Source organism: Strigops habroptila, chromosome 5, assembly GCF_004027225.2.
Source record: "Strigops habroptila isolate Jane chromosome 5, bStrHab1.2.pri, whole genome shotgun sequence".
NCBI lineage: Eukaryota > Metazoa > Chordata > Aves > Psittaciformes > Psittacidae > Strigops > Strigops habroptila.
Window position 1 is genome coordinate 11,621,690 of NC_044281.2, and position 24,966 is coordinate 11,646,655.

Genomic DNA, 24,966 nt, shown 5'->3' on the forward strand with positions numbered 1-24,966 from the left:
TAGACTTGGCAACGATGAAGTGCACCCCATTTCCTCTGGATATCTCCTCCTCAACAAACCTGTGCTCTTCTCTCATTCCCACTGGTCCTTCTCCTGCTGTTTCCTACCTCTGAGCTTTCCCCCACTGCAGCAAAGCCCAGACCCTTTCCATGACAGCCCCACAAGGCTATGGTGGTGGGTTTGGTAGCTCATCTCCGGGGTTTCAGCAGTTCAGTGGAGAGCAGCTCCCAGGGAGCAGGGGCAGGGCAGCCCCAGGTCCACAGTGGATTTTGGAAGGGCTGGTGAGTTCAGACACAGTGGTAGGATGTGGGCTGTTTAGCATCTCCTCATGGAAGAGAGAAGAAGAAAGCCTTCACTGGGGTCCCTTCTTCTACCACAAAATATCTGGAAAAAAAGAAAAGGGTTGTCTGCTGAGGTAGGTAGCCATGGTAATGTGTCTTCAGCAGTTTCCCCAAGGGAGCATACAGAACGAGTTGCTCTCCTTTATCTGCTGAAGCGCTCAAGCTCTTTCCCATCCCCGTGTTCTCTGTTTCCCATGTCTAAATGACTGTAGCTTTTACAGTTGGGCCCAGACCATGGTCCTGTGGGAGAAAGCAGTGTCTCACAGCTGTTCAGATCAGGGATCCCGTGATTGGTCTGTTCTCCATCCATTCTGGTTTGTATGTCAAAAAGGAGCTGTGTGCAAAAACAATTGGCATCCAAGGATTTTTTTGGTCAGTGGTGTTTTTCATTTAAAGTCAAATGAAAAAAGGTAGTTTGTCATACTTGCCTGATACTTTTGTTGTCATACTTGCCTGATACTTTTGCTTTCTGCCTCTTTGTTTCTTTCTTCACTGGTGTGAAAAAATGGGAGTTTACATATGTGTGTGCGTGTGTGCATGTGTGTGTATCTTTCTTACTTTCTTTTTTGTTGGCCTAATTTTTCAGTCATTTATCAGATATGCTGTTGTGTTTTCTGACCCAACAGGGGGTTGAGGGACTCAATGGAAGGACCTTGACCCCCCAGCCAGCATCTCTTGGGGGGTTCTCTTTGTTGAGGGCTTTCAGGGTGTGACGTCTCCCAAAGACAAAGGTGATTTCTATTTGCCAAAGTGGGGAGACAACAGGAGGAAGAATAAAGACAAAAATCTAAGCAGTCAGCTGAACTTGTTCAGAGTGATACCAGCCAGCGGTATTCAGACAGCAGCTAACCCAAGGTTTCCCTAACCTTGGCAGAAGTGCTAGAAATAGTTGCAGGAGGATGAAGTGTTCTTGAACTGTTTCTCCAAGGTATTAAGCACAAGCAGGCTTTTCTTCAGTATTAAGCATGTGCCTCTCTTTTCTTCCCCTTTAAAGAAACTTTTTGTTGTAGACTATAAAGGGGGGGGGGGGGGAATTAATCTCTCTGTGTGTGGACCCCTGTTCTGCCTCTACACTATCCAAGGACAAAGATGCAAATCAGGACCTCCCCTGTATAATAGCATTAATAAGGCAAATTTCTTGCTAAAGTCTTACAGTAAAAGCAGAAGGTTAAAAGAAATAGCTGTGCTCGAGTGTCATTTTAAACAAAAAAGGGAAAAATAATTAACCACATTCTTAAAAGCATCAGCCAGAGCTTCCCTGGAAGCATCAAAAACAGCATTCCAGATAAAAGCAGCATGATGTGAAAAGACCTGATCAGCAACAGATTGATGTCTGGGCTTGGGGACTAATGTAAGAACTTAAAGACTTGGCTAGAGAATATATCTTGAGAAGCATAAACATATAAGAGGATGCCAAACCATGAAAGGCTTCCTTTGCACTGAGAATTCAGAAATCGGCGTGTTGACAAGCAGGGAAGCCAATGCTGCAAGCAAAGCACATAGGGTGATGAATAAACTCAGCCTTTGGGAACTAGGATGAGATCTAGGAAAGGCCAACCTATTTAGCCACAATTTTAAGTCTCTACATGTCACATTTAGGTGCTGTCAAGCCTCAGACCTCCCCACCCAGCTGTCGATGCTGACATCCTATGGGCTGGGGCAGCCGGGTTAGATTCAGAAAGTGTGTGCTTGTGTTCAGTTTTAAGAGGGGATGGAGAGACTTCCAAGAGACTGACTTTATAGCAGGCTGGTTGAGCCATTTGTTGAGGCAATGGGAGAGTCAGGTTTAATTTCCTGCTCAAATGTACTGCGTTTTCTGGCCGTTGGCTTAGCAGTAGGCTCCTGGAGTGCTTCCCCGGAGGCCATATATACCTCCTCCTGTGTACCGGCTGAGAGCCTGGAGGCTGTGTGGGGTCTGAGCTGTTCTTCGGCTGGCACAGCACGTCAGAGACAGATGTATTCCTCTGTAACTGTGATCTCCACAGCTAGTTTTAAACACTTGAGCAACGGGCAAGGCAAGAGAACAGATACTTCTCATGCGGTTCTTCAACGTGAGATCTGGTCACCGTTTATTGAATGGGGAGTCTTTCTGGGATGCTGGAAGTGAAGCAGTATTCTTCTCTAGCTGTACTGAAAATTGGATAGTTCAACAACTAGCCTTGAAATAACAGATTTACATATGAAAAAGGCTATGAAAAAGCAGTTATTAGGGAGTTAAATAGGTCCTAGCTAATATGCAGTCTGTGTTTTTGATGGATAAGCTCAATTTAGAAGCTATATTCTAAGGAAAATAGATGTATCTGCAAGAATATGGGAGGTGCATACAGAAAGGAAAAAAAAAACAACAACCCTTTACCTATAAGAACATTTTGAGAGGGCAATCCATAGGAGAAAATGTCAATGGCTTCATCTTTTGCATTTAGCAAAACCCTACCATGCGACCACCCAGGCTAAACCCTGCCTTTCTCTGGTTTGGAAGAGATCTTGAAAGTCCTTTAAACTTGTTGACTTGCTCCACTTTTGCTGGGCCTTCCTGCGTAAGCACACTGATCCAAGCGCAATCATTCCTTGAGACGTACTCATGTTATTGTCAGGTATCTCCTGGAGACTGAACACCTACCCTGGGAGCATGCTGGTAAGTACTGCAGGCACCTCTTCTTTCAGCAAAGTGATTAATGACTGTGCAGCTGATGGCTCTCATTCTTCTTCAGTTGGCAGGGATGGTATCACTAAACTTGAGCTCACTTGTCACAATGGCAATAGAGTTGGAATTTAATTATCTGCTGGAGAGAAGCCCTGACAGCTGTGGCGTAGGTTTTTCAATGTAGATGTTGCCTGGATCGCAAGAAAAATATCAAGGGCTGGTGAGAACAGCCATGTTCTAAAAGAATCTCTGCCTGGGTTAGACCACTGCCTACCGAAGAGGTACGTGCGATTATCTTCAAGCTATTTATTGACTGTTGTGTCAGATTGTGGTTAAAGTTTATCTTTACTGAAAGTTGTCCTCAGGAATCCTTTTACTTCATCAAAAGTAACTTTTCTTTTCCAGGATTTAGGTTGGAAGCAGTGTTTGCTTACCACATTACCCCTGGGTTTGCCTCTGGCTTGTGTTTCCTGGAGGAAAGGCGATGGGTCTGCTGCTGGTTCCTAAAATACTGCCAGTCTGTGATGGCCTTCTGGTAGTGAAACCAGTTTCCTAGTAGCAGCATCAGGTAAGACTTCAGCGTTTTTTATTATGGTGATGGTTATCATTGATAAACTAAGGAAATGTTAGCTGGGGAAAAAAGGGCAACTGTGTCTGGGTAAGGGGTGTTTTTTATGTAACATTCCCTTAGCTTTTTATGAAGCCCACTCCTGGGCATCAGAACCAGGGCACTGGGAATTTTTATTTTTACAATTATTTTTTGTTGTTGTTGCCAAACTATTACTCATACCAGTAGCCCTCTGAAGTCACCAACATGCTCTGAGATGCTGAAGGACTTTTATAGTATTTTCTATTATCCACTTTCACAAGAAAAGGGCCCAAACTGTGAATACGAAATTTCCTCCAAGATTGGCATTTGGTTGCCCCACTGCCAGTCTTGGAGGAGCACACCGTTGCCTAGATGCACATACCTTTGGGAGCCCGAAAGGCAGACCAAGATTTGCCTCCTGACTTGCATCCCTGAATCTGCTTACCTCCCAGCATCCAGCAATGTCATCCCTCAAAGATCGGAAAAGGAGCCCCTTTTCTATGGGACCACACCCATGGACCTGCTTTTCTTCTCACACCCTAGAAGCTACCATGCATGGCTCCTTGGGCCTCCTGGCCACATCCCCCTGGCTGCAGGTGAGCTCACCCTAAATCCTGGGGTATGTGGCTGCAGTCCTTTCCTTTCCTTCCTCTCCTGGGACCTAAGCAGAAAGCACACTTTTAGTGGTGGAAGGGAGGCACTCTGTAACCTTCATTTAAAGAAGGGTGAGGCCTTCTTTGGCTCCAAAGATGTTTTTCTGCTACAGACTTTTCTGTTTGGAGCCGTTCTCTATATTTAAAGTTTAGGTGAACCAGAAAGTTGCTTGTGCACTCTTCAGGCTGCTGTCAGATTAAACCATGTTTGACGCAAGCCGGAGTTTCTTGAGCCTGTCACCCTGGAGCTTCCTGGGCTAAACTTGGAGGTTAGACCACACAGCTTGGGTGCCACACAGGGCAAGGATACTGCCCGCCTGTGCACTGCCAGGCGGGAGGTAAGCTGGTGAGGTGTCTCTGTAAGGCTCTGTACTGCTAAATGAAGGACCTGCCCCAAAGAGAGCTTTGGGAAGGACTTTATTCTCTAAAAAGCATGTGTGTTGTAATCTATTTATGTTACACGCTGGCAGTTCTGGCTGACTGCTATTAGGATTAGAAAAAACCTGGGAACTCTGGAGTTAAAACTTTATAAGCTGCATGAAGATAGTACTTAATAAACACGAATACATGGTAGGGCTTTTTTTTTTTTTTTCCATCATCTTTATACGACTTTTAGACTTACAAGCTTTTATCTTATTTTATGAGGCCATGTGAAATAAATTAAATGTAACACAAGATGCTGTTAAAAAAGATTTTATGACATCAAGAACTGGTTCTATATTAGGACCAGACCCTGCATAGGCTTATGGATGTGAAGTAATTTTGCTCCCATAGATAAGCTATTGAATCAACCATGGCTAACCATTTAAATGTTCAGAATCAGGCCCTCATTTTGGATGCACTTTTCATTGTTAAATCAATGTGAAAGTGAAATCTGTCTCCTCTCAAAAGGAAATTGCCAAGACTTTCTACGCTGAGATTTGGGATCTGTAGAAAATGAAGCCTTTTCATTTTTTCTTCCCTCCAATAATCTGTTCAGTGAACAAGCTGTGAAAAATAGTTCTATATTTTTTCCATGTGATGCAGCAGACGGTAAATTTCCATTTAAAAGAATGATCAGAGTAGCTGCTGGCACTGAACTCTGTTGTCTTAGTCAAATCTACTTACAAAGAGTTTACAGCAATACAATAGTTTATTATTTCACTCAACCAGAAATCAGATGAAAAAGGCAAAGGGGAAGCCTGAAGTAGGTTCATGGTCAGAATTCTTTTCTTTCTTAACATCTTGGTTTTTTTAAATGCAGGAGTTGAGATCAGTAGTTTTATTTGTAAGGAGAAGAGTATTTCTTTTCACCTCTACTTTTGTGTTCTGTGAAATAATCAGACTTCACACTTCTATAGTGCCTTTCTTCTGGGGATCTGAAAGCACTTTACAAACATTAATTAAAGTCTCACAACACCCATGTGGAGGTAAAGAAGCATTGTTTGTGCATCTAATGCAGAATGATTAACCTGATTCTTTAAGTACTATACAAGGACTACAGTAAAATAATGGAATAGCCAAAGCAAATTAATCTAACTGAATTGCTAGTAGTGTGTATGTGTATATGTGTGTATGTATCATAGAATCATAGAATGGTTTGGGTTGGAAGGGACCTCAAAGATCATCTAGTTCCAACCCCCTGTCATGGGCAGGGACACCTTCCACTAGAGGAGGTTGCTCAAAGCCCCTGTGTCCAACCTGGCCTTGAACACTGCCAGGGATGGGGCAGCCACAGCTTCTCTGGGCAACCTCTGCCAATGTCTCACCACCCTCAATAGTGAAGAACTTCTTCCTAATGTCTGATTTAAATCTACCCTCTTCCAGTTTAAAACCATTCCGCCTTGTCCTATCACTACATACCCTTGTAAAATATATTCGTGTGTGTGTGTGCATGTGTGCATGCACATGTCTGCAGATCTATATATGGCTATATGCCTTAGACTACATTTCATCTGCCCTGCATGTCCTGCCCATTGTTGTCTCAGGTGATATGATGAGTGCTGCTGCTTCTCTCTGCATGATGCCTCAGGTCCATCTGCAAATGTATTTCTTCTAGGAAACATGGGGATATGTCTCATCATCATTGATTAGGATAGGACTAGTTTTAAAAATTTAAAAAGCAGAAATATTCTTTTTCTTCAACACAAAATTTGTGAAGCACAATAAGGAGTGGTTGGTGGGACCCAAAAGAGGTCTTTGCCCTCGGAGCTGAGGGGCCCACAGCCCCTCTGGTAGAGGTGCTGGCATATCCCCTCTACATCTCCCTCTTGCTGCCCCCAAGCCTTGGTGGCCTTGCCCTTGTTACTGCCACATTCACATTCCCCCCATCCCCGGGGGTTTTGGGGATGGGGATTGTGGCACTGCAGCAGGGGAAGCTGCAGAGTAGGCTTGGCTCCTGCTGGGTCTGCCAGCTCCCTCCGCACCCAGGAGAAAAGACAGCAGAAGAGCGTTCTCCTACAGCCACTTAACACTGGGCTTGGCTACCCAAGCTGTTAATGAGGTCTACATTAAAATATGTTAAATTATTTTACATGCTTTATAGAAAGGGTGTTATCCTCCACAAGGAGGGCTTTTAGCATCATTTATGCAGAGGTGTATTCCCTATACTTTGCCAGGTAAGAATCTGCCCCGTGCCCTGAGCAGGTAGAGTTGTGCTGGGTGCCTCCATTTCTCCACTTTTGCCGCTTTGTTTTCCTGCTGATGCGGCGCTTCACCCTGCAGCTGGAGGCCAGAGCTGCCCCAGCCATGTGTGTGTCTGACAGGGAAGGCTGAATTCATTGTGGCTTTCCAGTTGTACCATCAGAAATGAAAATCAAGTGAGGGAACTAAGCAAAATGGAGGAAACCCAAGCTGACGGGCTGAGTAGTGTACTGGCCCTTCTCTCGCTTGTGCAGCCTGGAAAAACACACTGCTGAACTGTTGCAGCCCAACTTCTCTTTTCCTTAGACAAGTCAGACAAAAAAGTATTTTTCTAGGGGTTACAGGATACCATTATTTTCTTTGTTTGGGTTAAAGCTGTGGGGAAATAGGTCCACATGAGCACTGTGAGTTTGAAAGGTGGTTAAAGCAAAACGGGCCCTGACGCTGCTAGCTTTCCTCAGCCCTAGTCCCATGCTCTGTTACAATTAAAAAATGCTTTTGGGTCACCAACATTAGATCTGTTTCCTAATCTTCATCATGTCTTCTTTCTGCTAACTTTGCTTTCTTTGTCTGATGTAGGCTGTAAGGATCTTCAGTGCAAAGAGAGCATCTTTTATCTCTGTGAAGTGTCATGAAAACTTAGGGTGGTATGTAAATATTTAATAATAATATTAGTGGTGGAGATCAGAGTCCTGGAGGAACGTATCTCTTCCTGTGCAGCTGCAGAACATAGAATGGGGATTTTTTTTGTACTGTTTCTTTTCTCTGGTGAGAGTTTCTCTGCTCACCCACTTTCCAATTGTCCCTGTCATCATCTTGGTAAGGCCGTTGGGACACACTAATCTTGACTGTGAATGGCTTAATTAGAACTGGGCAAATAACTGCTTTTTCATCTGAGACATTGAAAGAAACTCCCCTAAAATACAGGTTTCCTTCTTTATTTCTTTCTTGTCAGCAAAATGGAAACCTTGGAAAAAGAGCATACCTTCTGATGTCTGTCTTATGGGTTTAACTATCTTTATTTGGAGAAGGACATGAAATGTGACTACAAGTGATCTCCAAATCACATTTCAGAACAGGAAATACAAAATTTTAACTTAGAAAACATCAGAAAAAAACATGCTGGCTTTTCAGAAATGGTTGGGTTTGGACAATACCTGTTGTTTCATTCAGTTCCTACCCTTGGCTAGTTGTAACATCTTGAAAACACCCCAAGAAGACCATACAGTGCCTGACAACAAGCAGTAGTGTTCTCCCACCAGTGCCTTTGACAGCTTTCTGCTGGTGGTGCATGGGCTGATGGCATGCTGCCCTGCTGCTGGGACTGTGAGCAGCCCTGTGGCCAGGCCTGGTCTGGGGAGGAAAATGTCCAGAGGTGCCCAGACAAGGGACATCTGTGAGCTCTGATGCTGCTGGAGCTGGTGGGAGAGAGGGCTGCTTGAGGGATCTGTGCTGCCTGCCAGTAGCAGAGGGACTTCAGGGCACTCAAGCCTTGGGCAGCAACACAGGAGACAGGCTGCAAGGAGGTCAGAGCCATCCCCAGCACTCTGCTCATCAACCCTCTTACCTCTTCCTTTTCAATAGCCTAAAGAATTAAAAAAATGGTTTGGCTATATAGCTAGATTCATTTTACAGGAGGGGGTTTATGCTGTACCTTACTTAAATTTTCTAATGACTGTAGCCAATAGCAATTAATTTAAAATAATTAAGACAAATATACACATCAAACCACCAAGCACAACATTTTTCTCATTCATTTATGACTTAATAGACTTCAATGTATACATTCAGTCTTTACTAATTGCACAGTTGATAATTCTTTATGACTTCGAGGAGTTCAACATTTTCTATCTTTAGTGGCTGCATCCTCTTAGCATAATCATAGTCTTAATTTTGTTTAACTTATGTTAAAGCAAAATATGAATCTAAACCACAGGAGGCAAATAAAACACGTCATTGTACAGTTTGCTACATTTTATAAAACCATTTTACAACATGAACCATCCACCCGTTCTGTTCAATGGAGTAAATGGGATCTAACCATGCTTTAAGGACTGCGCTCATCTTTAAACTGATTAGTTTCTATCCTTATCACAAAATGCAGGCATCTATACCAGGTCTAACATCTAATTTTAAATACAATTAAATGGGCAAGCCCTGCTGCTTCCAGCATAATCATTGTCATTATTTACCTTGAGGCTCCCTGGGCAGGATCAGAGCCCCATTTTGCCCATTGCCACGCAGCAAGGGACAAGCCTCAGCACAGAGGAGGCCGTTGTGGTCCTGGCTGCTATGGGCAGGATGGGATGGAGACGCAGAGAAAGACCATGCTCATGGCCTGGGTCAGTGGGAGAGCAAGGAAGACCTAGCCTCACGCCTGGTGCTGCTTGGGCAGCAGGGATGGGGTGGGAGGGTGGAGGCAGGGGCTGGCATGGTCTATAGCTGGTGGGCAGACAAGTGCTGATTTGGGATGCTGCAGCAGGCTGTGCCCACATCCCTGTTGTGCCAGCTTTGGGGTATGCTGCCTGTGATGGAGGCAGGACCTGACTAAATGCTGTGTGGATGGGGCAGCAAAGTCAGGCTAGGTGCTCATGGAGTAGCTCTGGAGATTGGTTTGTTGGGTCTGAGCACTTTGGGCATGCTGTGAGGATGCAGCATTGTGGCCACAGGCAGGAGCATTCTCCTGCTCAGGGCACCCACATGGTGATGCATCTTCCCTGTTCTGCACCAGGCACCACGGAAAGCAAACAACACCTTAACCAAAGGTTAATGCTTAAAAAAATCCCCCAAACTCTCACAGCTCTTTTTTCCCCAGAGAGAAATGCCCACCATTATTGCCTGCACCAGCATCATGCTGGGGGTCCCCTTGCCCCAGAGCCTCCAGGACAGGGAGGAGATGACCAGGGCTGGCATGCAGCTCAGCATCTGAGAGCCAAAGGATGGCTGGGAGCCCATTTGCTAATAGCAGTGCCTGGTTAAAACCCCCAGCCAGCACATGGCTTTAACCAAGCTAGGCAAGTGAGAGGGGCTGCCTTTGGCACGAGGGCTCTGCTTGACCCCGTGGCTGGGAGAGGGAAGCTGTGATTTCCACTGGTGGCCAGGTTTCTTTCTGTTTCTCTTGCTCGCTTGCTCTGCCTTTTTTTTTTTTTTTTTTTTTTGCCTTTTTTGCCCCCCCCCCTTTTTTTTTATGAAATCCTGTTTAACACTTTCACAATTTGGTGAAATTACACGCCCAAGAGGACAGAGGGAGAAGCCAGTGTGTTTAAAAAATAAAAGAGGACATGATTACTTTGCCGAAGCCGTACTTTCTATTTTCTCTTCCAAAAGAGACAAAGGGAATAAATACTTAAAACCCAGTGGTGACGACAGTGAAGCAATCATGCAGTCGCTGGATACCTTTGTCTCTGGGAGGCATGTAGTCATTTTTACATGTCTGCCACTGGGTGTCAAACCTTTCTTTTCTTCCCCTTTCCATTTTGGATGGCCAAACTGATTATCTAAAATAGAAAATTAGCACACAATGGCTTTACTCTGTGATACCCCTTATGCAACTAATGGGCAAAGCTTGTTAATTGGTTGTAAATGCCAGCAGGTTGCCAAGATAATACTTCAGAAATAAGCGGGTATTCTGATAATTACAGCAATCTTCATCTATAAAAGCTTAAGTAGATGAAGTACTGGCTGGCTTAAAACCAAGATTTATCCCGCTGCACTCGCATTAAAAGAAAAAATAAGATGAAAACAATAATGTAGCAAAACAATTATATAGCAGGAAGCGTTGTAGGTTTTAGAGATTGTGAAAACTCAGAAAGTAAAACAGTGCTGTAATAACCAGTTATGGAAAAATAGGCCATTTACATTTGTGTATAATTAAATAGTAGGCTATGCAATTTCACTTTTTAAAGTAAACTGCCTTTTCCTTTTTTTATAGGGCAACGTAGCCATAATTGCTGCATTAAAGCTTTAATGAAAGAAAAAAGCAGCAGATCAAGATGACATGTAACATCCACATTTGTACTGTGGCGTTCTGCCTGTTTAGTAATGGGAAGCTACTGAGGAGATTAAAATTGCAGAATTCTTCATAGGTTTTTTCCCTGAAAATTGCTATAGGAAGATGATTCAAAGTCTAAAATACATACAATTTATTTTTCTACCTTCAATCCACAAGGATTTAATGGCTTTCCTAACTCTCAGAGTGTCTGAAGAAATACTTTCTTGCAGAAGGGGGATATTATTTCAGCTCATCAAAATTATCAAAAGTAAGTGGCTCAAACTTGAAGTGTAGAGGTCTCACCTCATGTTTAGACTATTACTGCAAAAGCTGAACAGTATTTTTTAACTCAGTGCTGCTTTTCAGCTTTCCTGTCAAAATTATCAACAGGTTGATATATAATCTTGTTATTTGGCATTTCGATATGTTCCGTTTTACATGTTACAAACAAATTGCGAAGAGCAGTAAAGCCAAGCTCGGCTCTGTTAAAGCTTCGAAATAAGGGTGCAAGCTTTCAAACCAAATTTTTGTCTATGGCAGTATAATACAACAGTTGACATTGACGGAGGAGAAGCCTTTTTCTTCTGTTTTTAATGATCTCGGGCGCATCTCATAGACTGTGTTTAATCATCGATGCCTCCTGTAAGCAAGCGAGAGCACATTTTGGCATGTTTTGGCAGGAGCAGCTCAGAAGCAGGAGCATGGGGCTGTGCTGGGGGGCTGCTCCACTCCAGATTAGAGGTGAAGGCAACGCCAACCCAAGACACCCTTCCTGCTGGGTAGCTGGGTGGTCTGTGTTCCAGGCTCGCACGTAAGAGGAGTCCACACCTGGTTTAGTGCTGCTCTGTCCAGAGCGTCTGCCCGTCCCTACTGCAGCGGGGTCAGACTATGCAGAGGTGCAGGGGCTGCAGTGAAGCCCTTTCCCAGTGGCTGAACGCATGTGCCCAGCATGGCCCTGGGTGCAAGGCACTAGCACAAGGGCAGGTCAGAGAGGTCGTGGATGACCCATGCATGGAGACATTCAAGGCCAGGCTGGATGTGGTTCTGGGCAACCTGGTATAGTTGAAGATGTCCCTTCTTGTTGCATGCGGGTTGGACTAGACGACTTTGAAGGTCCAACCTCCAACTCAAACTATTCTACGATTCTATGATTTTTCTACTCATGGAAAAATGTGCCATGCAGTAGGGTCAGCCTGGTGGGATGCTGGTGGATATGCTGACAATAAGGCTCAATCACATCATGGAAGGCTAGATTTGGATGTGTTCATTGTCTCATGGTAGTCTGCTTACCAAATATTTGATGAAGATGCCTTTCCTGTGTGTGGTCATGCAACATCAGCCTGAAATCTTCCTCATACATTATCCATAAAAAATAAAAGATGCCCATTGGGCAAACAGGGACAACTCGCTGTGCTAACTAACCTCTTAAATTTGGGCAAATAAAGAGGTGCATCACATCACCTAAAACCCTCCAGGGAAACAAGGCATGAGAACAGAGGGCTGCCTGGGGAGAGGAGTGTGAGGCCAGCCCACGGCCCTGCGCCACGTAATGGACTTTCCTAGTTAGTACATAATATATGGCACTTGTCCGAAGTGTGGCTGCAGGAACCAGCGGAGGAAGAAATAACTTGATGAGATCCTCTAATGGATCTGCCTCCCTTGTCTTCCAGGAACAAAATAAATAGGAGACTTTTTCAACCGGCATGTATTTCCATTTATGCTTTAAAAATTCATGAGCATAGGTTTCATAGGATGGTGTAGTTACTATGGTAATTGTTTATTAATCTGGAGAAGCTTGGTAATTACCACAGCTCAGTTTATATAACTCAAACGCAGAGTTAAAGTATGGGCATGATTTCTTTACGCATCCGTCTTTTAGACACTTTTTTCAACCTTTTTTTTTTTTCTATTTAACAGAATATGCATTTCCCTTTCAGTTCTACTTTTATCCAAGTGCGTACATTTCTGGAAGTGTAGAGAGAGTGTAAAAATGAGAGAAAAAAGCTTGCTTGGAGTTGGCAGGCCGGGACAGCCAGGAAAAAAATGTGCAGAGTTAAGTAGCAGGTGCATTTGGGATATTATTTTTAATTAAAAAAATAAATTCGTTCTATTTTTCCTGGAGGATGGCTCATTTGTGGGAGGGCAGCAAGGGGCAGAGGATAGCAGACAGCAAAGAAGCGACATTGCATTGCAGGCTGAGGGATGCGGGGCCTCACAGCTCTGGTGTTTGTGCATGGCAAGAGGAAAAACACAAGAGCTGGGCTAAGGATGAACGTCTGTCTGGCTTTGGCATTTGTTTCTTTTTAGGGGTGATGTGTGGTTTTGCTAATGGAAAAGGCAAGAGTGGCAACATGCCTGCCAGGTACACCACGACCGTTCAGGAAACCATGCTGCCAGCTTTCCTCAGCCCTGCCTGCCTCCCAGGGGCATATGCTCACCTTTCCTGGAAAAACTTCGTTTAAAAACTGAGTTTACTTGTTCAAAACCTAGTTACTTTTTGCTTTTTCAGATAGGCATTACCAATCCTATTGCAAGGCAGCTTTTTTTTACACCAGACACTGTAGTGATGCTCTTCAGAAACCCAGGAAGCACTAAATTACATGAATATTTTCCAGTGATTTTTTTTTTCCTTTATCTAAATGCCTCTTTCTCCCAGAGAGTGAAAAATTCTGCCCACTGTGAATCTTTTTCTTGTGTTGATTCTAGTTTAGAGACAACTAATTGCCATCGGTTTGTTCTGTAATGACCCATAGGAAACCTGAAGCAGCCCTGTTTGTGGGTGACCCCTTCTCACCCATCCCCACTTTGCTTCCCACTGGTTCACGCGGCTGGCGGGCAGGAGAATCTCCCTGCTCGGCCTGGCTTCCATTGCTGAGAGATTCACATTATTTATATGGAAAAAGTGCAGGATGCCATCTCCCCACTCGCTCTGCCTGCATAAATTGTGCGTGTTTATTATTCATCGTAACACAGCACATTCGCTGTTTCTGTGTCACTTGTCACTAATCACTTATGCATCTGATGTGCGGATCCAGAGCAGGTTCTTAAGCATTCTTGGCTTCGAAACATAAGATATGCATGGGTAAGAGTTTATCCCACCCCCAAAATAACAACTTTGATACATTTTCAAAAGGGAAAGTGCATATGTTACAGTACTCAGGAGCAGCAATAACCAAACTAGCTGAGAAGTGACATGGACTTGGGTTATTTTCTTGTTGTTTTTTTTCTTTTTTTTTTATCTTCCTTTTTTCTTTTTTTTTTTTTTTTTTTTGGTTTCTCTTTAGTATTTCATGAAAGTGTGTAAAAATCTTAACATTTGAATGCCACACGCTTCATTCCGCCTGCGAGATAAAGGACATTTCTCTAAAAGAAACATACGCTCCTTGTTCCTTGTTTTGATTCTCCGTACAGCTTGTCACAATGCATTTACATTTTGTCCATACATTTGGATCTGCAGCCCGAGCTGTGCTTTTGAGGAAGGGATGCAAACTCTTTTCTTCAACTTTTTTGGAGGCGGTTGGGCGCTGCCTGCAGCCCGCCACGCGCGGGGGACGCATGCTGCACGCTCGCCCCTGACAGCTTCTACTGCCTCTCACTCCAGTGGCTCCTTCTTGAGGGGCCGGGCTGGCTGTGTAGGCCATCAGCTGGGGAAAGGCTTTTTCCTGGTGCTTTTCCATCCTGTTCCACCTCACTCCCTTCCCAGCCTGCTTCCCGCTTGCCAAACCTCAGGCGATGGCAGCTCTGCGTCTACCACAGCTTTCCCCCCACATCTCTTCATCCTCTTGTAGCCTCTGGGAAGTGCCAGAAATTGTTCTTTCCTTGCCTGGATCTGATCTGGGAAGCACTGTGGAAACGTTGGCAGCCCTGGAAATCTTGTATTTAAGATACTGCCCTTTTTTTCCCCTTTTCATGGCACTGAATGAGCAGCAGTAACAGTGTGAGGCTGGCAATGGAGAGCAGGGATAACTTCTGTGTGGAGAGAGCTGGCCTCATCAAGTCTGGGTATCACTGTGAATAATGGTCATTCAGCTGGGCAAATCCCATCTATCAAATTGAGAATATGGAAAACATTCCTGTGTTTTCTGGTAATTAACCTCATCCCTCTCTAATGCTGCAAACCTGTCATCCAAAGCCAGTGACAGATCCATCTACAGGCCTAAAGAGTGCGAGCTCCTCCGTTGGGCATCTGCAATAGATGGCTATGCCATATGCTGTTACTCACCTACACCACATTAACCAGCAGTAGATCTGTGATATTGGCCTGGCCTTGTGGGAGAGCAATGTGCAGACCAGCTTGTAGAACAGTAGCCTGGATGTCCTGTATTTACCAAAATATTTTAATTGTTTTTGCACCAAGCATCTTCAGGCCAAAAATAATTTACTGTGGAAATACTGAAAAAGTCACAAAACCAGTCAAATTGTGTGATGTAAATGTTTCCTCCTCCAAGGCTGCTGAAATAGAGGACTGCTTACCGATCTCCCCAGCTGGAAACACAGGGATTTCATTGAAGGAGATAATTTTAATTGTTCCTTGTTCTGCTGATATCTGATGGGAACAATCTTACTAGCGACCTCTAATTGCAAGTTCTCCTCCTTGAGTGAAGTCAGCCTTAGGATAACACCAGAGAGGCAGCTTGAAATTAGGATACAGAAAACTGATGCCAAAAATATGTCAACTTGGAAGGTCATTAAGAATTATCCATTTGTGCATGTTCACATGCCAGCAGTACCTTAAGTGATTACCTTAGAGGGACAGATTTGTCTAATGAACATATGAATTAACAATATAAAATTGTGATTGATAAATCAAATAAGAATTTACAATTTGGCAATGAATCTAACTGGAATGGGGAATGGAGTTTCACTGGATGCGAATGTGAGAGGAGCTGTTGGTGTTCTTTGCTAAAAATGACTCTGGGTGGTATTTTTCCTCTTCATGACACCACAGTTGTAGGTGACTGATCTAAAAACCAGCCTGCCTGTACCTCAGGCAGAAACAAGTTGTTCTGAAGATCTTGGCTCACCATTTCCAGTAGTTATTTTTTTAAACTTCCCCACCTACATCTTTATTGATCTTCTTTTTTAAGCTCACCTTAGGAATTAACCTAGACTGGTACTAGCATACAAACAATCATCTTTTAAACCATGCAATACTTGGTATTACTCTGGTTAAGTATTTTTAATTTAGGCACTCAGATAAAAGCAGCTGATGTTTAACTCTGCTCTTCTGCACTGACAGAGCTCAGGAGGGAGTTTTGATTTGGTCTCTGAAAGATAGATTGCATCAGTAGTTTCCTGAGGTGTGGACTATATCTCCTTCACAAAGAGTTTTGAAAGCCTAGAAGAGCAAGACTTGAGGTTTAAAAAATGTCTTGTACAGGTGGGCTCTCTCCCTCCTCTCTCATTCCTCACCCCCAAGACTTTACCCTCTTAGTGGCTAAGATCAATGCAATACACACAATTTTTTTTTTAAACTAAGCCCTTGCTGGCAGATGTACTTCATTTAACATTTATGATAAACTCTTAGTGATTCCTTACTGCTGCTTCATCTTTTTGGCTTGTGTCATTTTCGGTTTGCGGAACTCCTAGTGCCAAGTGAGCTCTACAAAATCCCGTCAGAGCTGCTACAGTCTAGCTATTGTCAAATGGCATATTAAAGACCCAGATAATAAGAAAGTACCAAAGGAGTTGTTACATTTCATTACTCTGTGTGATTAATGCCTTCCTATGTGCTAATGAACCGAAGTTAGCTTATAATGGCTCTGAAATATAAGATTATTGAGGGTTTTTTTGACTTGATATAAAGGGGCAACTTCAGCCTGTTGGGTCTGCAATGCACTGAGTACCACCTCTTTTGCAAATTTAAACTACCATAGTAAACTCTGCTGTTTAGTTGAAGTGGAAATTTCAAGGGATGTTTATGCTGGATCTTGCTGTTATAATTGTTTGGGTAGTCACAAAATGGGCAAAATCGGTTACCCTGCACATCATGAAACCAGACAGAAATGGTGTTGAGCTGGGACTCCCTGGTGTGTTCCTGGCTGTGGAGTGCTGCACAAGGGCATCTCCAGTGCTGAGGCACACATGCTGTGGGAGTCAGCCCTACTTCTTCAGCACCTATCAAACAAAACTCAGCAGACAGCAGTGTCCCTGTTGGTAATGTTATGCAATGTCCCAGAAGGATTCCAAAGGGGATACTGTATGGAAAAGTGCCTTCTGACTCATAGTCCTCCTTTCTGTTTCCTTTTCTTCTACATCTATCAGCCATTGAGTCACTTTTTCTGCACCATTGTCGCAGATCTGTGGCACTTTCTGTGTAATTTATCACATGCAATTTTTAAAGTGAGAAAATGCCTTGAATGTAAAAATCATAGTAAGAATGTGAAGGTAAAAGAATCATAGAATCATAGAATCAGCTAGGTTGGAAAAGACCTTTAAGATCATCAAGTCCAACCATTACCCCAGGACCCCCAAGACCACCACTAAACTGTATCACTGAGGGCCTCATCTACATGGTTTCTGAACACTTCCAGGGATGGTGATTCCACCGCTTCCCTGGGCAGCCTGTTCCAATGCCTGACCACCCTTTCTATGAAAAAAATCTTTCCTAATATCCAATCTAAACCTCCCCTGGCTCAGCTTGAGGCTCCTACCTCTTGTCCTATTGCTTGTTACTTAAGAGAAGAGACTGACCCCCACCTAACTACAACCTCCTTTCAGGTAGTTGTAGAGAGCAATAAGGTCTCCCCTGAGCCTTCTCTTCTCCAGGCTAAACAGCCCCAGTTCCCTCAGCTGTTCCTCATCACACTTGTGCTCCAGGCCCTTCACCAGCTCCGTTGCCCTTCTCTGGACCTGCTCTAGCACCTCAATGTCTCCCTTGTAGTGAGGGGTCCAGAACTGAACACAGGATTCAAGCTGCAGCCTCACCAGTGCCCAGTACAGGGAGATGATCACTGCTCTGGTCCTGCTGGCCATACTGGTGCTGGTACAGGTCAGGATGCTGTTGGCCTTCTTGGCTGCCTGGGCACAAGCTGCTCATGTTCAGCTCCAACAATCAGCACCCCCAGGTCCTTTTCTGGCAAGCAGCTTCCCAACCACTCTTCCCCAAGCCTGTAGTGTTGCAGGGGGTTGTTGTGGCTCAAGGGCAGGACCCGGCACTTTGCCTTGTTGAACTTCATACCATTGGCCACAGCCCATTGATCCAGCCTGTCCAGATCCCTCTGCAGAGCCTTCCCATCCTTCAGCTAATCAACACTCCCACCCAATCTGATGTCATCTGCAAATTTAGTGAGGGTGCACTCAATCCCCTCATCCAGATCATCAACGGAGATGTCAAACAACACTGGCCCTAACACTGAGCCCTGAGGGACACCACTAGTGACCAGTCACCAACTAAATGTGACACCATTTACCACCACGCTTTGGGCTTGGACATCCAGCCAGTTTCCAACCCAGTGAGGAACACACCTATCCAGGCCACGAGCAGCCAATTTCTCCAGGAGAACGCTGTGGGAGACAGTGTCGAATGCTTTACTGAAGTCCAAATAGACAATGACCACAGCCTTTCCCTCATCAATCAGGAGGGCCGCCTTATCATAGAAGGAAATCAGGTTGGTCAAACAGGACCTGCCCTTCATGAACCCATGCTGACTGGGCCTCATCCCTCCGTTTTCCTGCATGTGATTTATGATCTCACTTAGGATCATCTGCTCCATGACCTTCCCCAGCACTGAGGTCAGGCTGACAGGCCTGTCGTTCCCAGGGTTTTCCTTCCTGCCCTTTTTGAAGAGAGGTGTCACATAGGCCAACCTCCAATCCTCTGGGACCTGCCCACTAGACCAGGACTGCTGATAGATGATGGAGAGTGGCTTGGCAAGCTCCTCTGCCAGGTCGTTCAGCACTCTTAGGTGTAACCCATCCAGCCCCATAGACTTGTATACATCTAAATGGTCGCTAACCATTTCTTCCTGAATTATGGGGACTTCAGTCAGCTCCCCATCTCTGCCATCCGGCTCAGGGAGCTGAGTACCCTGGGGATGGCTGGTGTGACTGTTAAAGACTGAGGCAAAGGCAGCATTAAGTACCTCAGCCTTCTCCTTATCCTCAGTCACTAGGTTTCCCCTAATATCCAGCAGAGGATGGATGTTCTCCGTGGCCCTCCTTTTATTGCTAATATATTTGTAAAAGTACTTTTTATTATCTTTTATGACGGTGGTCAGATTTTAGTTCCAGCTGTGCCTTCGCCTTTCTAACTTTCTCTCTACATAACCTAACAAGGTCCTAGTACTTTTCATGGGGTGACAGTCCCTTCTTCAAAGAACTGATGTTTGCCCTATAACTAGAAAACAGAGCACTAAGACTCGCTGTATACATAACGGATATCATTGTGCCTATGGATGATATGGATAACATAGCAAAGCTGCACTGTACAATGGGCTTTGCAATGCGTAGGCTCCCAAAGGGTGAAAAGGGGAGAAGGAACCCATCAGAACTGCTGTATCACAGCCAGCTCCTGAAGGTCCGCAGAGTCATGGGCTGCAACCATATCCTCTTTCCTTGGAAAGGGCAAGATTTGGAGCAATCTGTGTAAGTTAAAAACCCAGGAGTGTGATCGCAACTGAGTTGCTGTGTGTTGGAATGGAGCAGCCTTCCTCGCACGAGAGGGGAGGCTGGGGAGGCGGGTTGCATGGGGCTGCAGCCCTGTGGCTCAGAACGTCCCAGGGAAGCTGTGGAGAAAAGCATGACACAAGCCTTGAAACATTTAGGGAGGGGGCATGTTATTTTAATATCCTTTTTTGTGCTTAATAGAAAAGGGGTTTGTGGTTAATTCTTTATTATCTCCGACAGCAGTTCTCGCTTCGGCTCCTCTTTCTTTAACTGCCAAGCTAGCATTTTCCTTTTTTATTGCTCCTTTCTTCGAGGTTTGCTTTGGAGTAGTGCCAGTTATCATTTCCCATTAGGGCAAATATTGCATCAAACTCATGATTAGGGATTTGAGGGCTTGGGAATATCATTCTCTAACATTTGTCTTTCATTTTCTGAGAGTCTTTTTCTTTCTCTTTGTACACACACATACGCACACATGCCTGTATATCTGTGGGTATACATATGTGTATATATATTTATAGAGAAGGACAAAGAGTGCGCTGCATGTGTCTGATTACACGGGTAGGTTTACATGTATGCATGCATCTTTTTGTATGTAAAGTTTAAACCTCTTCTCATAGACAAAGGAAAAGGGAAGAGCCTTCTCCTCATGTGAGATTTCAGAGGACTCGGAAGGTTAATAAAGGAGGAGAATAACAGATTTGTTTGTATGTTTTGGGTTAAATACTTCAGTTTTGCAGTGAAGGAAGGTGTTAAGAACACACACTGAGAGTGTGGAGATGAAGCCATTGCTAAGGAGCTGCTACCAGTTTTACCGACCTTACAGAACCAGGGAACAATGCTGCCTATTTTTGAGTGTGCCTTTTACTATACCTTTTTTTTACCTACCTGCATGTATACAGCCACTTGATATCTAGAACATTCATATAATAAAGCAGCAATAAATATTACATTTGTAGAAATTAACTATTCTGCTCTATTAACATATGCTACGCCTCCTATATTGGAGGACTATATAGATACTTAGGCTCTGATTTGGGCATCCTGAATTGCTCTTAAAAGGTGCCCATTTTGGTTGGTTAAACAAACAGGCCTAAACGTCCCGAGTAGATGAAAGGCTGTGCTGCGCATGTGCACTGATGTGGTACTTCAAGGCATCTGGATTTTGGCTTAATCTACCCCTTCCTCTGTTTACCTCCAACATTTAGGCGCTGCTGAGATGTTAAAAAAATCTTTCCAGCTGCCACCTATTTCTGATGCTGGCTCACAAAACCCAATACCCACTACCAGTACCTAATTTTGGGGGGATTTTTAAAAAGACTATGTTTTTTTGCTGGTGAAACTTTGCTTACACCTAGTCTGGGGGTAGGCCCATCGCAGGTGGTTTCCCCAGCAGCTGCCCTTTTGGGGATGGGGATGGGGAGCAGATGGGGGGGCTGGGGGTGGTGGTGATGCCCAGGGTCCATGTTCCCCCCATGGGGCTGTCCACCCACCCCACATTGCCCCCCACCACCACAGAAATGGGGTCCTGAGAGCCAGGCGCCATCCTTCTTCACACCTGGCAAATCACTTAACTTTTCAGCATGTTGGCTTTTGCAGCTGTTAACACGGGGAACAGTTTTATTTTGCCTTCTCTCGTAAAGAGCATTGCAGCTACGATTGACCGGGGGCCACAGCATTATTTCCATTTACAGATAAGTTGGATTTTGGCAGCCGGTGAGAGGGAGGCAAGCACATTCATCTGAGTAAAATCCCCTAGCTGGAGAAATAGCCAGCGGGGAAGTTTTATAAGGCAGGCACAAAGCAATATCAGCAATATCCAGAGCAAATCTTGTATCGGAGTTGTCATTTTTGCTCTGGCCTGGCAGTGGCCGGCTGGGGATTTGGGGTGTCTGTGGGGAAACTGGAGCGGGTGAGATGCAGAGTGGTGCCGGCCAGCTCAGCTGGGGTGGTGCTGACACTCACAGCCACCCGACAGGTTCCTAAATACATATATTTCCAGGCAGCCAATTTGTCTGCCTCCAAAAAATTTATTCTTCAAGGCTTGTTCCCATCTGCCAAAAGAAAACATGTCATTTAAAAAAACCCAACATTGACAGACAGGAGTGCGTTGTTGAGCTAAAGCCCTCTGCTTTTACCTGAGCCAGGCGCCGGCACTGCTTGGTGAGACAGCCCTGTCACCCACATGCTTTAATAACAGTCAGCTTTTAATGGCACTTCTCCCTGTCAAACCAACAAATATTTTTCCCTTTACTTAGAGCTCACCCTTTCTTTTTTCTGACAAATACATCGCTTACTTCATTTAAATTTTTGCCAAAAGGAGCCCGGGCAAAGTGACTTGGCCATTGTGCAGGCTAAATACAATGTCACCTCTTTTCCTGCTTGTAGTACAATGGCTGTGAGTTGAAGTTATTACAGTAATTTCAGTACTTTATGCTGTAATTTTGACTGATAAACCTGTGTGTTTCTAGCTCTGCCCTGCTTCTTCTGCCCTCCCTGAAAATAAAGTCATGGTCCCCATATGTGGAAGCTTCATGTCGACGGATGTACAGTAAGCTTCTAGTTATTTTAGAAATATTAAAGTGATTAAGGCAAAAGGATGGTTCATTATAATATTCTAGAAACACAGCTGCTAAAAAAAAGTTTTAAGCAGCCACCACCAACTCATTATTATTTTGTCATCATCTTACGACATACATATGACATATGGGAAAAATAAAAGATTAAATCTCTGTCCCCAAACTACCCCTGCAGCAATTCAGTCCTGGGACCAGCAGCATCTTTTGGAAGAAGGAGGCTCAGCCTGCCTCTCTGCTGGTGAGTGCAGGGGCAGCTTCCAGCCCTGCGTTCACTTTCAGAGCCTTGAAAGCTAAACCTTCTGCTGGGTTTGCAAAGCATCAGCTGGGAAAACTGTGGCTAAAACAAGAGCAACCACAGTTTGCCAGGGAACAAATATCCCAGCTTTGGCCCTAACAGTCTTTTACTGAACTCCTGCTTGTGTTTTCATTTCTCACACACCAAGGAGTTAAAAAAGTCATTGCTGGTATTGCCAGTGGGGATGAATTATAGAGCCCCATAAACATTTTCATACTGCCTCAGTAAAGAGTGGCAGCATTCTCCCTATGCCCTAATTTTTGAGGCTACCTCAGAAATAAATCTGCCTACAAGAGGAAACCACAGTATTTTTCTCAGAGGCAGCCAATGTTTTGCATGGGGAAAAGGTCTTACATTGCCAGTTTGTCCATGCACTGAAGCCAGAGTAAAGAGCCCCTCAGTGTGTGCCGTTGCAACTGGGAGCAGGGCACCTTATTGTTGTAGAACTTTTTATTCTGATGTGCATTAAAAAAACCCCAAACCCCACTTTATTTTAAAACTAGAGATCTAACAGAATGGCTTCTAACTAAGGATCAAGGTGGAGACTGCAGAGGAAACTAAAGGCACTCAAATTAAAAGTAGATGATGCTGCAAAGATTAACCAGAAGCTGTTGTTGCATCAGTGGGCACAGCAATGTCTGCAATGACCTGGTGAGGAGAGCGGACTTTTTATGCCTAAGGTCTGACCTTACAGTCAAGCCAGCTGGCTCTCATGACACCCTGAAATCTGTGATGTGACTGTGCATGCCTTTCTTCCAGCTGTTGCTTCCTCCATTCTCCTGTCACCATGGGCTGAGTACTCCCAAATAAAGAGCTGACAGGGTTTGTTGGTGAGATGTGCAGATGGGGTTTTAGGGACTAAATGAAAGTTTGGGCAGCTGGCCTGTTATACCCATCCTGAATCTAAACATCTGCAAATACTTAAGATGTGCATGTAATGGAGACCTATGGGCTCCTGTTCACGGGTGCACACATACCCCTCCTCTCCGCTCTCTGCTGACCACTTTGTGTCACAAATATTATGCAGCAAAGTGGATGAAGCAGCAGGGCTGGAGGGTACCTTACCCAAAACCTGCTGAGGCTAGTGGAGATCATCTCACTGACTCTGGAGGCACTGAGACAGGCAGATAACAGCAATAGCACCACTACATATTCCCATGGGCTCACAGGGCTGCAGCTCCCTTTGGAGCTGCCACCTTTGGACCCATGACAGTGCAGGGGAAGGTGCGCTGGCTTTATGCTCCTGCGAAAATACAGTCATGAGGCTTTCCCACCATTTCCCATGACAGGCTTATCTGAATACCTTTACTATCACCGTAGCTTGTCTTGGTATAACACAGACCAGCTTAACTTTATAGTGCTGCTTTTTTATAGAGGAGCATTTATTTCTTGAACCAACTCTCAAGGATGTTTTATCTGTTTTATATCCCATTGAATCCTCTGTGAAACTGCACTAGTTTACAATAATTTTATTACTTTATTAATTAAACGTTTTCCAACAAGCTAGCTATGGCATTTCTTATCATCAAGGGTTCCATTAGTTTTTAATGGTGTGAGACAAAATTACCATTTACCCACATGCAATTTAAGAAGCATCATTAACACAGAGAAAGCACCAGGTGGGATTTCTAATAGTTACTGTTTCTCATTTTTGTTTTTATTTAAAAGGAATAACTGGTTTTGAGGTTTTGGCTGCAAGGTTGCCAAATCCTCACTTTGTTTTTTATGTTCCAGATAATTTAAAATAATGTTCCTCTATCTCCTAAGGCTCTTCTCAATACTATTCCACTTATCAGCACATCGCTTGGTTCGTACGCAGTGTCTCGGTGCAGCCGGGTGAGTGTGTTGTCTGCACAGTAATCACCAAGAACAAAGACTCATCTGCACGGCCAGTGAACAGGGGGGTGTGAGTGTGTGTGTACATGTGTGCCTGAGACACTGCCCAAGTTTGCAGGGGTGCGGGTGGGAGGTAGCCGAGACAGGGTAAGCCCCAAATCATATGCAGCTACGTCCTTGTGTGGCTCAAGGCCTGGAGGCACTGGCTGCGGGGTCCCAGGAGGCCTGGTGATGCTGCTCAGTCACGCTTACCCATGGCATCGGGACAGGCACTGCGAGGGCAGGAGGAGGCAACCTGCCTTTTAAAAGTTCTTGAGAAAGTTTTAACACAGACCCTCTGCACACATACTGGCTTTCCATGCGAAAGACTATGGAAAACCATGATTGTAGTAAATATTTACCTTAAACGAAATGGGAATAATTAAATGGCAACTTAATTACTATATTCTATTCAATTATGCTGACTGTTGACTAATTGCTGACTCAGTCCATTTACATGTTAATAAATGTCTATGTTTAAGGTCCTCCTTGGTTAATTTTCCTGGTTTAACAATATGAAGTGGAGTTGCTGGGCTTTATTTTCCCCCCGCTGTGAACTCATTGCTCTCACTGAGCAGTGTGACCTGCTGCTGCCGTGCAGGGATGCAGGCAGTGCAGACCCTCTGCCAGCCACTGCAGACCCGCCAGTGGCCCTGGCATAGCGTGGTGGGTCCGAGCTGGGGCCTCGCCGCTGAGACATAGCGCAAGGGTCCAGATGGTGCACGATCCCGCGAACCGCCGAGCGCGAAGCGCGCGGGAGGGTGTTAGGG

General features: G+C 44.6%; 1 long non-coding RNA gene across 2 annotated transcripts in view; it reads left to right on the forward strand.

Annotated features, from left to right (window-relative positions):
- Positions 1–3,066: 3,066 nt before the first annotated feature.
- LOC115608505 overlaps positions 3,067–24,966 on the forward strand; it is a 36,063-nt gene continuing 14,163 nt past the window's right edge. Inside the window, exons 1-3 of one of the 2 annotated variants that reach the window (XR_003991564.1) lie at positions 3,067–3,266; positions 3,391–3,553; positions 4,027–4,170. This is a non-coding gene — a long non-coding RNA (uncharacterized LOC115608505). Of the gene's footprint in view, positions 3,267–3,390; positions 3,554–4,026; positions 4,171–24,966 lie in introns of those variants that run through there. The other variant, XR_003991565.1, reaches the window with a different exon arrangement.